Here is a 13,185-nt window from a genome sequence, read left to right on the forward strand (position 1 = left end):
GCATTTACTACTAAGAGATCATCTTAACAAGCATCTATTTGCTAGGTGCTGCTAGAAACTCTTGGAGCAAGATGAGCTAACTGCTTGTGAGGGGCAGATGTGGTCCCCAAAACACAGGAGCAGCACAAGAACAATGCTCCCTTTGGCATGCCTAACTTTCCAAGTTTAATCCTTGATCTATCCAGCTGAAAAAGAATTGGGTGAGAAATGGCAGGAATGACACTGAGAACCAGGAGAATCGCTGCCAGTCAGCAGGGACTATGTCAAACAGACAATGAGTTCACACATTGAACCAAGATCCCATTTGCCGAACATCCCATTTGCTAGGGCAACCTTTTCCTGCTCTGGTTCCAGATGTTGGGGATTGTAGGGTGTCACATTGGGGAAGACAGTGTTATTTGCGTGCCTTTTGCTGTTGCTGTTTTTCTTTCACCACAGCCCCACACAACCATTAAAAAGGATTTCAACCACTGCTCACATGTGTTTTATCACATTCCTGTTGATTATCAAAATCTGCCAGCTGCTTCTGTGTTTGTCACTGCCAAGTCCAAAACTTCCTCCTGCTCAACTTCACTTACAGACCGGACCCTAAGGACTTCCCATGTTTACTTCCAAGGCACAGTCTAACTCAGTGTTTCTCAACCTTGGCAATGTTAAGATGTGTGGACTTCAACTCCCAGCATTCCTCAGCCAGCCATGAAGAAGTCCACACATCTTAAAGTTGCCATGGTTGAGAAACACTGCTCCAACTGCTCGATTTCACTCTGCAGCCCATTAGATCAGTGTTTCTGAACCTTGGCAACGTTAAGATGTGTGGACTTCATCTCCCAGAATTCCCCAACCAGCTGGCTGGGGAATTCTGGGAGATGAAGTCCACACATCTTAACGTTGCCAAGGTTGAGAAACACTGCATTAGACAACATGCTGTTCAAGCTCAAGGTGCCCAGAGCAGGGTGTTCAGGGATGGGGAATTGAGAGATTACCGAACCCTAATTCCCAGCAGCTCCAGGCAACATTGCCAATGGAGGGGAACATTGTCCTCTAGTTCAGCCACCCCAGAATGTCTGCTTGCTGCAAAGCACATGTTTCCTATCAACCTTCTCCAACCTGGCTCTCTCCCAATGTTCAATTGTGCTTCCTGTTATCCTAGCCAGCGATTATACAGATTGTAGTCCAATACCTCTGGAGAGCATCAGACAGGAAAAGGATGTTGTATAGGCTAGCCAGGCAAATTCTAGTCGACACCATAACCAACTCTGTATGTTCCAGAGTAACACTCAGATGTGCCTGGCGCTCTGCAGAGCAACCACAAAACACTTCAGGTTCTGCAGTTCACCCGCCCCTGGCACATTCTGGTGACGGTTTGAAAAGCAGGGAAGGATCGTGATCTCACACAGGAGGCTGGCCAGACTTCCCAGCCCTTGCGCACACGTGTTTTCCCCCTCTTCCTGATGCTGCTTGTCTGTTCAAGCCAGTATCTCAAAAGAAAACGGCCTCCTGCAATTCATAACCATGGCACCACCCTGACCTGTCAAGCTCTCCGTGTCTGTGCCAAGTCCCCCTTGTGTGGATGGATCCCCTCAAGCACTAGTGGATCTGTTTATAAGCACAGAAGATCACAGCATTGGTGGGCGGGTGTGCACCATGGGAAAGATCTTTTGATGATGGGGTTGGACACACACAGAGAACTGTTCTCTTCAATGACCAAGGCTTGTCAGTGGGCTGTTTACTTAAGCCAGATTAAAGAAAACTCTCAGTTATATACTGAGCTGGCTCAGTGTGCAAAGTTGTTACCCGTGGGCAAATTTAGCACCTCTGATTGGTTCCACAGAATGGGGCTCCAGAAATTCTCCGGGAGAAGAAGAGACAGCAGCATCTGCCCTACAGCAAAGCCTGGCCACGTAGTCCCTCTGCTTCCTTTCTTCCCTTGCATTAAGTCCTCTTGGTGCTGGGATATCACTGGCCAGAGGGAAAAATGGTTGGCTGACTGGATTTGTGGAAATGCATGCCATGCTGAGATGCACCCACCTACAAACTAGTCAGGGCATGCTCTGCTTTGCAAATTCCCATGTATAAAATTATTTTGAGATAATTAAGTTCCTAAGCCAGACTCCGTACGCCTTACTTCTAGATAAATATGCATCGATCCAGCTTGGCTACAACTTCAGACTCTCCTCTCTCCCTACATTTGGTTGGTAATACTCACCAGATGACTGTGCGTTCTGAGTATTGCAGCCTGACTCTAGGCCAAATTAGCCTGTCCTAATTATAAAGAGAAGAGACAGCACATCTGGCTGATCGCACAAAAAGATAAGCGGGGCAGACCTGATTAGTATTTGGATGGAAGGCCACTAGGAAATGTCAGGACTGGGAAATTAAAAACAAAGAACAAAAACACCCTCCAAGGTGGCAGTGGCAAACCATTTCCATATTTTGCCAAGAAAACAAGGAAGTCTCATTTTTAGAAGCAGAAATACATGAAGGAGGCACTTTTGCTAATAGAAAAAAATAGGAAGATACTTTTGGAGATATGTGGCTCACTTTTGACTGTTAAGCTTTGCCTGCTTTTGAAAGCACTGTTTTATGATCTCAGTATCACCTATCTGTAAAATGGGTACAAAGTTTTCCAAAACTCTGCCCTGATTGCAGAGATTGAAGATTCTTCAAGCCCTCAGGTAAATTCCTGGCATAAAACCAACATTTTTAATCCCTCATCTGCACAGAGCACATCTATGATGAAGGCAGCAATGCCAACCTTCCTGTTTTAAAATCTAAAGAAATACATTAGCAAAGGGATGGAAAATGCACGTACCAAGAACCCTTTGACCTGAAGCACTCTCAAGGCCTCAAGGAGGTTATCAAGAAAGGCAAGTTGCAATGTTTGAGTTTTGTTTCTTTTCCATTCCAAATACCTTTAAAGTGGAGGGTTGGACTGTAAGTCGACTAAAGGCCCCATTACTCAACTTTTGAAATAGAAAATGACCTCAGAGGAAAATAAATGGGGGCTAATTTGGGCCAGCATGCTTCAAAATGTACACTTCATCATTATTTCTAGTGCACGTGTTCTGCTGATCAGACTCCGGATGAACTTCACTAAAGAAGGGAGGGTCTGACAGGCAGAGTTTATCAGTTTTCCACCATCAATCAGAAACTTGAAACTGGGCCAGTAGTTCAGGAAGACTAATCTTAGGGGGTTTTTTTCCCTCCCTAGAATCTTACAGCAGTAGAAAAGTTAACTCTTCTCTTCACTCCTGCACGGTGAATGGTCCAATAAAGTTCTCTGCATCATTACCATTAACATACATGGGACCGCTGCGAAGCATTCTAGCGTGAAGGGTCATGGTCCAGAGCGACCCTTTTTAATGTACTCCATTGCTTGCTTCCCCAGCCAGAAATCTGTGGGCAGTTGTGCAAACCTGTTCCACAGGTGTCTGCATTGTCACTTCAGGTTTGATTTTCTACCCTATGCCTAAGGCAGCCCTGTTTGGATGAACAATGGGTTCGTTATATTGTCTGTCTGCATGTTTTAAATGTTTTAAACAGGTTTTATGAGTTATCCTGCTATATTTCTTTATGGAAAGGTGGGATAGAAAATTATTTGTTGCCCAGGCAGGCATTTATCCTCTTGCAGGCCAAACCACCAGACACATTGATAAGACTGCAAAAAAACCCAGTGTGACGCCGATGTTGCAACAGCAAAACTCAGGGGGTTTCTGCTACCTGTTCTTTAGAACTGGAGTCCCTGGGAGTTGGAATCTGAGATTCCCACTTGTAGACTTGGGATCAGCTACTAAGCTACAGCCCTGGCCTTTAAAACTACATGCAGTACCATCCGTTTGGGTCTTTCTTAGGTACAGTGACCATACATCCTTTATTTTAAAAGGCTGTCCTTTAGATTTATTCATTTTTCAAAAACTCACTTTTGTCCTTTATTTGGGTCATTTAATTTTTACTGTACAAGTAGTACCACTTAATGCCCAGCCTTTCACATTCATGTGAAAAGGATAGAAATTGAATGGTCTTTTTAAAATAAATTTACATCTACTGTTTGATTTTAGATATTTTTATTAGAACATGCATTTTTGTAAAGTTCTTCTTGGCTCTGCTCTTCAATTTTCCTTTGTAAAGCAAACTTATAAACAGTTAAAAAGTTTTATCCTTATGAACCTCTTTCAGATTTGTCTTTTATCTTTTCCAAGAAAATACGGTCATCATATCCTTAGGACACTTTGCTGGCCCTAACCTGATTCTTCTATAATTGAGCCTTATCGTTTTTTCTCTGTATACAGTTAGATCAAGCATTAGCATTGTGTGTATGGTGATTTATATAGCATGGCTCGACAGCCAGAGAAAACTTCCAAAGTGGGGAGAAAAGAGAAGAAGGGTCGTTCTTGGCCTTCTAGGTGAAGTCAGCTAGCAAGCCTGAATGCTGGATGACCTGAGTAACGTATTTTGGAGGAAAAGCATTTTGAATATACCACATATCCTGCCACCTTGCAGAATTCTGCTACTTGGGACTATTGATCATCATTTTATATGGGTCTCCTCAGGTTAAGTGATTTGAGACCATTCCAGGTCTCAGTCGACGATCACCCCCTTATCTGAATTCAGAAGAGGCCAACATTACTGAGCCAAGAACCTCCCAAACAGTTCCTCCCTACTACCTTGCCAGTTTGGTTCAGTTGCTGTCTCCACTGCTTGACAGGGGTCCTGCCTCATATCCAGATTTCTGTTACTGTACAGTATAATTGTTCTTTGCAGGACATGGATTGGAAAGCATGAACAAAGTTGAGAAATGGCTGTCTATTCCAAAGGACTGGTGTTCTCATCTCAATCATTCTAACCATTAAACCAGATTTTTGTTGAAAGACAATCCCATTTATATTTCAGCCTGAAATATTCTCACCCTTTTCCTTTCCATACATAATGACACCTTGCTCACAGGGAAATAGCTCACAACAGACAGCAACTCTTACAACTGATAGCTGGTTTTGCTGTAAGACATGCCAGGCACATCTTATTCATAATATCCCTCTGCAACCCACTGAAGAATGTGCTTATAATGAGGTATAGTAATGATGAAGATTACAAAGATAACCATTATATTCTCCCAAACCATCCTTAGGAACTCTACATCGGGGAGACCCATACCAGAAAGCTAGCTGAGCAGGATGTCCCAGATAATTATGAACATGTTTCAAATATGTCTAGATTTCCTAAGAAAACAGAGCCCGGTGCACTGAGGGAGGCCTGCTGTTTAAGTGTCATTTCTGGATGCAAACAGACCTTTCAAAGGCTCTTATTTCCGGTTCCACTCAGCTGTGCTCTCAGCACTGGAAACGCCTTTCTATTAAAGTAACAGAACCTAATTTACCTTTATTGGCAACGTAGATTCTTTAATCACAGAACTTCTGAGAAAGCCGCCCCCTCTGTGTGTGTTTTTTTTTTTTTAACATCTGAAGGGATGTTAACAGTGTCTGAAATTGAGGTATGATTGCACAAATTAAAGAGGGCGGATGTCTGGATTCTACCTGTTATACTTCCTTTCCTCTTGGTTGCAATTTTAAGAATAACGTTCAACATTCTTTCCTTCATCTAGAAGCTTGCTGGGCAATCAAAGGGATGCCAACGACCTGCCTCGTAAGATTAGTTTGAAGTCCACACATCTTCAAGCCGCCAAGGTTGAGAAACACTGAGATAGACAGTTCCAAACACTTCTAGGAGGCATTACATAGGAAAAGGCTGCAGGACTTTTGCACAGTACTGTATGATCTGTCCTGGCTTGTAGGGGTACTCTTTCCCAGTTTGAGGTGGGATCGAAGCTGAAACTTTTTGGGAGGCAAAATAAGGGTTATATCACTGAGCTACCTTAACCACAAGTTTTCCTTTTTTTCATGCCCCCCCCCCTTTACAGAAAGGTAAAAGACTGCTTTTGTTCAGCCCAACAAGGTCGGGAAGAAAAAGCAGCCATCCCAAATGGTAGGCAACCACGCAGAGGAAAAAAAAAAATCCACGGAGAGCGCATAGGGGGTAAGGAACATCAAAATCATTCAACTCCAGAGCATTTTCAAGCAACTGCAGAGCGAAACGGGCGCGCACACTTCGCTGGAAACGACTGCGATCGGGGCTAAAGGTCAGGCTGCCAACTTCATCAGGAAGAGTCAAAAAGCAGCCAAGCCGCAGCTCCTTGGCCAGAGGTTTTCAGGCACGGCTTGCCTGGGGAGCGCTGAGCTTGAATGGGAGGTCGCAGAAAAGGGAAAGGCTCCAGATTTTTTTTTCAATTGGGGGGGTGGAAAGGAGAGAGAGAGAGGTTTGTTCCCAACGACAAAGGCGGAGCAGTGAGGTCCCTGGGTGGGGAGGGTTATCACGTTTTCAGAGAAAGAGGACGCCAAGAGAGGACAACTGGAAGGAACGGGGCTCCTGCCGCGCCCCAACCTTCCTTCCCTTTCGCGCCCCCCCCCCCGCTTTACGCCCAGCCCCGCAGGAGCCGCAGAGCCCCCACGCAGCCTCCCTCACGCAGCTCCCGCGGGGAAGCAGAGAGGCGCCCGCTCTGAGCCGCCACCCGCTGGACTCCACAGCCCATCCTCCCGGGCTGCACTACCTGACGGCGCGCGATTGGAGCTGCAGTCCGACCGACCTGGAGGGCGCCAGCTTGGGGGAGGAAGCCCGATCGCCTCCCCGCCTTTCCATGGCAAAAGTCTGCCCTCACCGCCTCGCCCTCCCTCTTCCATTTCCTCGCTCTACTTCGAAACTTTCCTGAACGGCAACAGACGAGAAAAGCAGGCAGACCAAACTTGCCCCCCATTTCTGGCTCACTTGAAGCCCCCCCACAAGGCCTGCCCGAGGCCCCGGTGCCCCCTCCAGACTCACCAGCCCGGAGAAGTCCCAGCCTCGAAGAGTTGTAAAAACTACCGTAGCTGTTTCCGCCCGGCCACTACGCCTGCGCGTCCTCCCTGGAGTACACGATAGCTCGGAGGTGCCGATTGGCTTCATGGGAGCTGTAGTCCGCCATTGATTTTCGGCTGTAGTCCGTTCAACCCACGCAGCTGTAGTAGCGCCAGTTGGAAAAAGACGGGATCCTCCCATCGCAGCTTTTTCTTCGTTTAGTTAGCGCCTGTTGGGTGTGGGGAGGCGCTCTGCTTCCCATTACCCTTAGCCGGACTGACCGGGGATGATGGGAGCTGTAGCCCCAATCTACATGGGGCCTCCCGGTTGGGAAAGGCAGCTGCGCAACATTGAATCCGGTATATTCCTGGGGCAGTCTTCTGCTGCAATCGTAAACCAGATTCACACCATGGAAATGTCGGTTGCGTTTTCCCCTCAAGCAATGAATTGTAACTACTAATGACAAGCTGACTTTACACACCCCTTCATGCCACAGCAGGCTTCATCAGCTCAAAGATTTTGTGTTGCATTTACCCAGCGGATAAGCTTGGTTACTTTTAATCTTCTTTATCATTCCTTGTTGTGTGCAGTTTAGCATGTTGTGCAAACTTAGCTCGTAGCTCATCCAGAATTTATGGTTCCATGTATTGTGCAAACTCCAGAAATGGGTTCAGGAACAGAGCAACCTTTGTGGACCGTAGGGGTGATGGGCCTTGCACATCCCAATGATGCTATGAGCAATTCTGTTCGGAATGCCCACTCCCGGAACAATCACTGATGAGGAATTAGACTAAATACAGTCCATTGGAGAAGGAAAATGGCAACCCATGCTATCTTCTGCCCAGAAAAGCTAATGGACGCTCATAACCAGGATGTCAACCTGTTCATTGGATACCTTCCAACCTGGGGACTCATTGTCCAGGAAGTAACATACCGAGAAAGAGCAGAGGGCAAGTACAAATAGTTCTGGTGTTTATGATGTGGCTGGATTGTAGCCTAAAGAACATCCAGCCGCTGATGTGCTCAGAGGCAAAAGATAAGTCTGATGCTGCAAAGATATGTATATAGTTGGTACCTGGAATGTTGGAACACAACACAACAACTAGCTGCTCATGAGTATGCAAATTACAACACTATTTCCACCCAAGGTTATTTGGATGTTGGTCCCATTTTGTGCAACAGAAGTGATTTCTAGTATAGGCGATGGATTGCAATTTAAGCTTACTATTCTACATGTATTTAACTGTAAATAACTCTCATGGCTTGGTCCATCCATTGCACTATGCCACGGACCACTGTTTACAATCCACAGTGGCTCAATCTACACAGCACATTAAGCCAAAGCCAAATAAACCAGATTTTGACATAACATAATGGATAAATGAACCAACAACTGACTTTATCCATTATACTAAACCATAGCTTGATTTAATCATAGTTTATTATAGCTGATAAACCCCAGTGGATGGGTTCATGTACTGCTAGTCTACTCCAAAGAAATGATGGCAGAGCATGGTGCGTGAATCAAATTATTGAATTACATGGCACTCTTTCTGAATAGATATGAGTAGGTTGGCTATTGCCAGATTGTGGCCAAAACATGCTTACTTGGAAGAAAACTTCATTGAGTTCAATTAGGTTTCTTCCTACATAAGTTGAAAAAAAGCTATAGCACAATTTTGAAGCCAACTGAGTTCAGTGAGATGTATCCTCCAGCAAGCAGGTCAAACTCATTTTCTGCACAACAGCTTACCTTTCTAGGTTTCTCTGACTTTATTTTATGCTTTCTACTTTTGTGCCAAACATGGTGGATTAAAAAAAAAAAAGCCACACTAACTGGACATTCTGAGCAACAATTCTGTCTTGGCTGGAAGCTGGGCAAATGCAATTAACGTCCAGCTTCTTCTGAACTCTGGGGAGCTCCTGTGGCTCTGAATAAGAGGCAACCCTCAAGAAAATGGACCCATGGCTGGAGTCAAGGTTAAGGTCCTGTTCCTTTTGGTCTGAAGATAGGAAAGTCCAGTGTGAAAGACCAAGCTCTCTGAGGGCTCTTTGTTCTGTCATGCATAAAGCATATCTGTGATTTTTCTGCAACCGAGCAGCCTGGACTGTATAATGGTTGTGTGAGTTTCACTTGAGAGTGAGCAGGGTGAGAGCTTCTGGCACCCTGCCTCTGGCTTGAGTGAAGGGGGTCTTTTGTGTGGTCAGAGGATGGCTGCCATTGTGTAGAAGCCCATTAGAATTCAGTAGGGCTTCTTAATGGGCCAGCCTTTCCCCAATATTTTCAGCCAAGGCTCCAACACAGCTGAAAATAAACAGGGCCTCCCCCTCAAGCCTCCCAAGAGGAAAGCTCAGCTTCTGGAAGAACGGAAGGCACCGATTTAAAAGGTTCAACAAGTCTTAGAAAAATGCAGACTTAATGCAGACTTTTTAAAGCACATGCGAGCTCATCTCTGTTCTAATGAGAAATGTGATCTGTTTGGGATACTCAAAAAGGCCAAATTAAATGTTTTCATGAGAAATCTGCTGATGTGTGCATGCTATGTACCTGAGCACATGGGATCTGTAACAAAATGGTGCAGATTGTGAAATGCTTCTGCTCAGGATTCTAGATATGAGTGGGGTAAAGAAGAATTTGTTCCATAAGACAGAATGGTGGCTCCATGCATTAGACCAGTGTTTCTCAACCTTGGGACTTTAAGATGTGTGGACTTCAACTCCCAGAATTCCCCAGCCAGCATGGCTAGCTGGGGAATTCTGGGAGTTGAAGTCCACACATCTTAAAGTCCCAAGGTTGAGAAACACTGCATTAGACCAATGCATGGAGCATATCCTAACTGGAGTTGTACAGTAGACAGTAAATATTATTTGGTTATTGATCACAAGTCAGGGCTCAGTCCTGGAAAGCACATCTCCCACAACAGAGAATAAAGACGTGTCTTCTTCCTGCTTGATTTATACAGCTATCTGCAGCTAAAATTGATTTTAGAAAGGAGATTCTTTTATGGTTACCTATAAAATTCCATCTTAAAATGATTTCTGTTCAGGAAGGAGACAGAAATAAATCAATTGTTCCAACAGGCACAGGCTCATTTATCATGTATAATTTGTGAGAAATGAGTCTGTCTTTTGACAAGCAATTGCAGAAACAGTGTGGGAACTGAAACCTTGCACTAAGGCATGGATTCTTTAATCCATGAAAGTAGCTTCTTTATTTACATAGGCAGAGAAACACTGTGAGCTGTGCATGGGTGCTGTTTAGTCAGCGGGAACCAGGAGCACTGATTGAGTGTATTTCAAGGTTCGAGGAGGGCCAGTGCAGTCTAATTAAACCCAGCCTTTGATGACTGTGTAGTTTCACAGAGGGGGACAGAAATAAGATGAGCATCTTACCATTTATCTTAGACGACATGTTGCAATATGCATCTTATAATTAGGTTATTTATAATGTCTTGTTCTAAAGAGGCACCCTGTTTAATTAAATAAATGCATGGCTCATTATACATCAATGATAGTGGAAGATCTTGTTTGATGTTTACCAGACTGGTTTTATGTATGGTTAGGGTTCCGGAAACAGAAAACTGCTAAGAGCTGGGCTTATCTTTGATCTGGTAAATTCAAATGACTCTGAATGTTGCTGTCCTACTAGACTGGGAAACATTGTCATATGCATTTAAGAGATTGCTTCAAGGAATAGACAGGGAGATATGCCATTCAGGGAGGAAGAGGTGACAGTTGGCTTCCTTCTGTGATTTAAATTGGTAGTAATAGAGTTACTTAATGAGAGAGTCTAACAATCTGGTATAGTACCCTCCCTATAAATCAAAGTATCCCATGCTAACTGGGGCTGGTGGGAACTGGAATTCATCAACATCTGGAGGGCCACATGTTGCCCTCTCCTGTTTTAGATGAGAATGTATTAGTAAAAAAAAAAAGTATAAAATCTGAGTTGAGCTTAACTCCTGGTGACTGTGGTTACATTCTTGTTTTGTAGAAGTAGTTTGCCATTGCCTTTGTGTGTGGGGGGGTGTTTTCAACTGTTTAGGCTGCAAGTTCTGGCATTTCCCAAGTACTAACCAGTTCCAACTCAAATCAGCTTTTAGAGAACTGTCAAGGTCAGCTAAACATTGCTTCTTCAGTTCACATGTTGGGAAGCCAACTCCGCTGTGTTTACAAACTCTCTTGTTTGTTCTGCTCAATGGCTACATCTGCCTGACAACCCTGTCCTGAATTTATTTCTGCCATGCTTACCTGCATGATTGATGAGTCTTCCACAACCTTTAGAATTCTGTTGATTATAAGATGTATAAAAGCTTTGGGGGAAAGAACTGTTTTTGAGCCCCAGTTAATCTTTAATACAACAGAGACTAATTCTCTACTCATATTATTGTCATCTTCTTTCTCCTGGAGGTATGAAAGACTCAGCCCACCTACAAGATCTGAATCCCTAGTCCAATGAAACATCTGGTGAGTATTTTATTTTATGCACTAGCCCTGGGGAAATCTAGGGGCTAATAACAAAATGTGTTTATTGTAATATAACTGCAGTTTTGCAATGCAATCTTCAGCCTACATTACTGTTGTAATGGATTTAATTTTAATCAAGTTTCTCCATCTCCCTTTAGGTTCAGATCCAGAATCTATTTTCTGTGCCAGGTGAGGATTGGAATAGGCATCTGAAGATGTGCGAAATGCCTATTTACTCTTTTAGTGCCTTTAAGGCTTATATTACAGTAAAAGCTTTTACTGACAGGTATTTCATTTCATCAGATTCATACATTGGTATTCAGTGCAGAGCTTTATATTGTATCATTGTGAGTTCAGAAAGAAAGAAAGCAATGAGGTCAGATCCAATAAAAGACCAGGTCCATGTAAAGGATTAAATCATGGTTTCTTTAACTACAATGTGTAAACAAATTACTGGCAGATGAATTCACATAACACACAAAACCAAAACCGTACAAGTCACATTATGGTAGAAGTGTGAATTCATAGATTCTGATTGTTGCATTAAAGATTAAATGTATATCAGAAAATGACCAGACATCAATTCACAAGGATGACTTTTAAACATTTTCAGTTTAGCTACTGGAAAGCAACAGGATCTTAACTTTGTAGAATCCAGTTTCTTGACACAGATGAACCTGTGCAAAAGTATTGCTTGAGTGTTCCTTCTAATTAAGAAAACCTAGCATGCTTTTCATTCTAACTGATAAGGAATGATTGAGAAGGGGAGGGTGATATTTTTCCTGAGTAGCCCCATCTGTCTCCCTTTACCTGTTTTCTGCAATCTGTCTATAAATCACTGCTTCTAAGTTTGCCCTGGGGATGCCCTCTTGGTACAAACTCAGCTGCTGCCATTACTTCAGGATTTAGCTGCCTCCCGGGGCTCTCTAAATTAAATCTCAGCCTGAGGAATGGGGATGATGGATCTCATTTGCATATGACCATAAACACCACATAATTCTTGCATCTCAAATACCCTAGCCCCTGCATTATCACTAACACAGGCATCAATGTTCACCCTCCACTCCAGATCAAGGCCTAACATGTTTATTGTTGCGACTCTGCCTGCTTGTAATGTTTATTATAAGTAAATAAAAGAAATCAGTGGGAACCCTGAAGGGTCAAACAAGTGCTGCCTATTTCCCCGCTCAGTCATAAAGTTCACCAGATTAGTGTTTCTCAAGCTTTGTATCTAAGTTCCGCTAATCAGTCGAAGAACTTGTATTCCATCACAACGGAAACAAAAGGGCCACTTTTTCTGAAGACATTTATATGTTTGCAAGCATTCTGTTGATCATTTATACTAAATTTTAGGGACTTAAGTTTCATGACTCACCACCTGACTGCTTCAGAATCTTATCTGTGACAGGGATATCGCCAGCTGAGAAACACCAGTGAACTTCAACTAGATGCTCTTGTTTAACTTTCAGAGCTGTAGTAAAGACAAAACAGAATAGGAAACTTTGTGTGCTGGAATGAGACACTTGGATGAAAGACGTTTTAACTGTTGAACTTAAGACGGGGTGGGGGAATAGGACTACTCTTTGGAAGACCAGGGTTTCTTTTAGTGCACTTCCATATACAGTAAGGTGACTGTGATTTCTCCCTTCCAACTTTGAGGTGCAAAGCCAAAGCAATCAGTCCTGACGCAGGAAGAAACGCTGGAAGCATCTCCCTATTTTTCGCCTGCGATGCGTTGGAGAGGAGGAGGAGGAGGAGGAGAAGGGGATGCTGCAGGCAGAAACCCGGCAGGTGCCGGTGCCCTGCTCCAGCAAGAGCGGAACCCCGCCCTCC

General features: G+C 43.9%; 1 protein-coding gene across 6 annotated transcripts in view; it reads right to left on the bottom strand.

The window, feature by feature from the left end:
• LOC103054470 (tropomodulin-3) overlaps positions 1–13,185 on the bottom strand; it is a 64,575-nt gene that overhangs the window by 19,383 nt on the left and 32,007 nt on the right. For 3 of the 6 annotated variants that reach the window (XR_015797493.1, XR_015797494.1, XM_088148541.1), the window contains exon 1: positions 6,871–6,990. The gene's annotated coding sequence lies outside the window, so the exon portion shown is untranslated. Of the gene's footprint in view, positions 1–6,870; positions 6,991–12,727; positions 12,824–13,185 lie in introns of those variants that run through there. The other 3 variants (XM_088148543.1, XM_088148542.1, XM_007422178.4) reach the window with 2 other exon arrangements.

The sequence above is a fragment of the Python bivittatus genome, unplaced genomic scaffold, assembly GCF_059951505.1.
Source record: "Python bivittatus isolate LINGU-HERP-01145 unplaced genomic scaffold, Pbiv_v1 ctg000530_np1212, whole genome shotgun sequence".
Classification (NCBI taxonomy): domain Eukaryota; kingdom Metazoa; phylum Chordata; class Lepidosauria; order Squamata; family Pythonidae; genus Python; species Python bivittatus.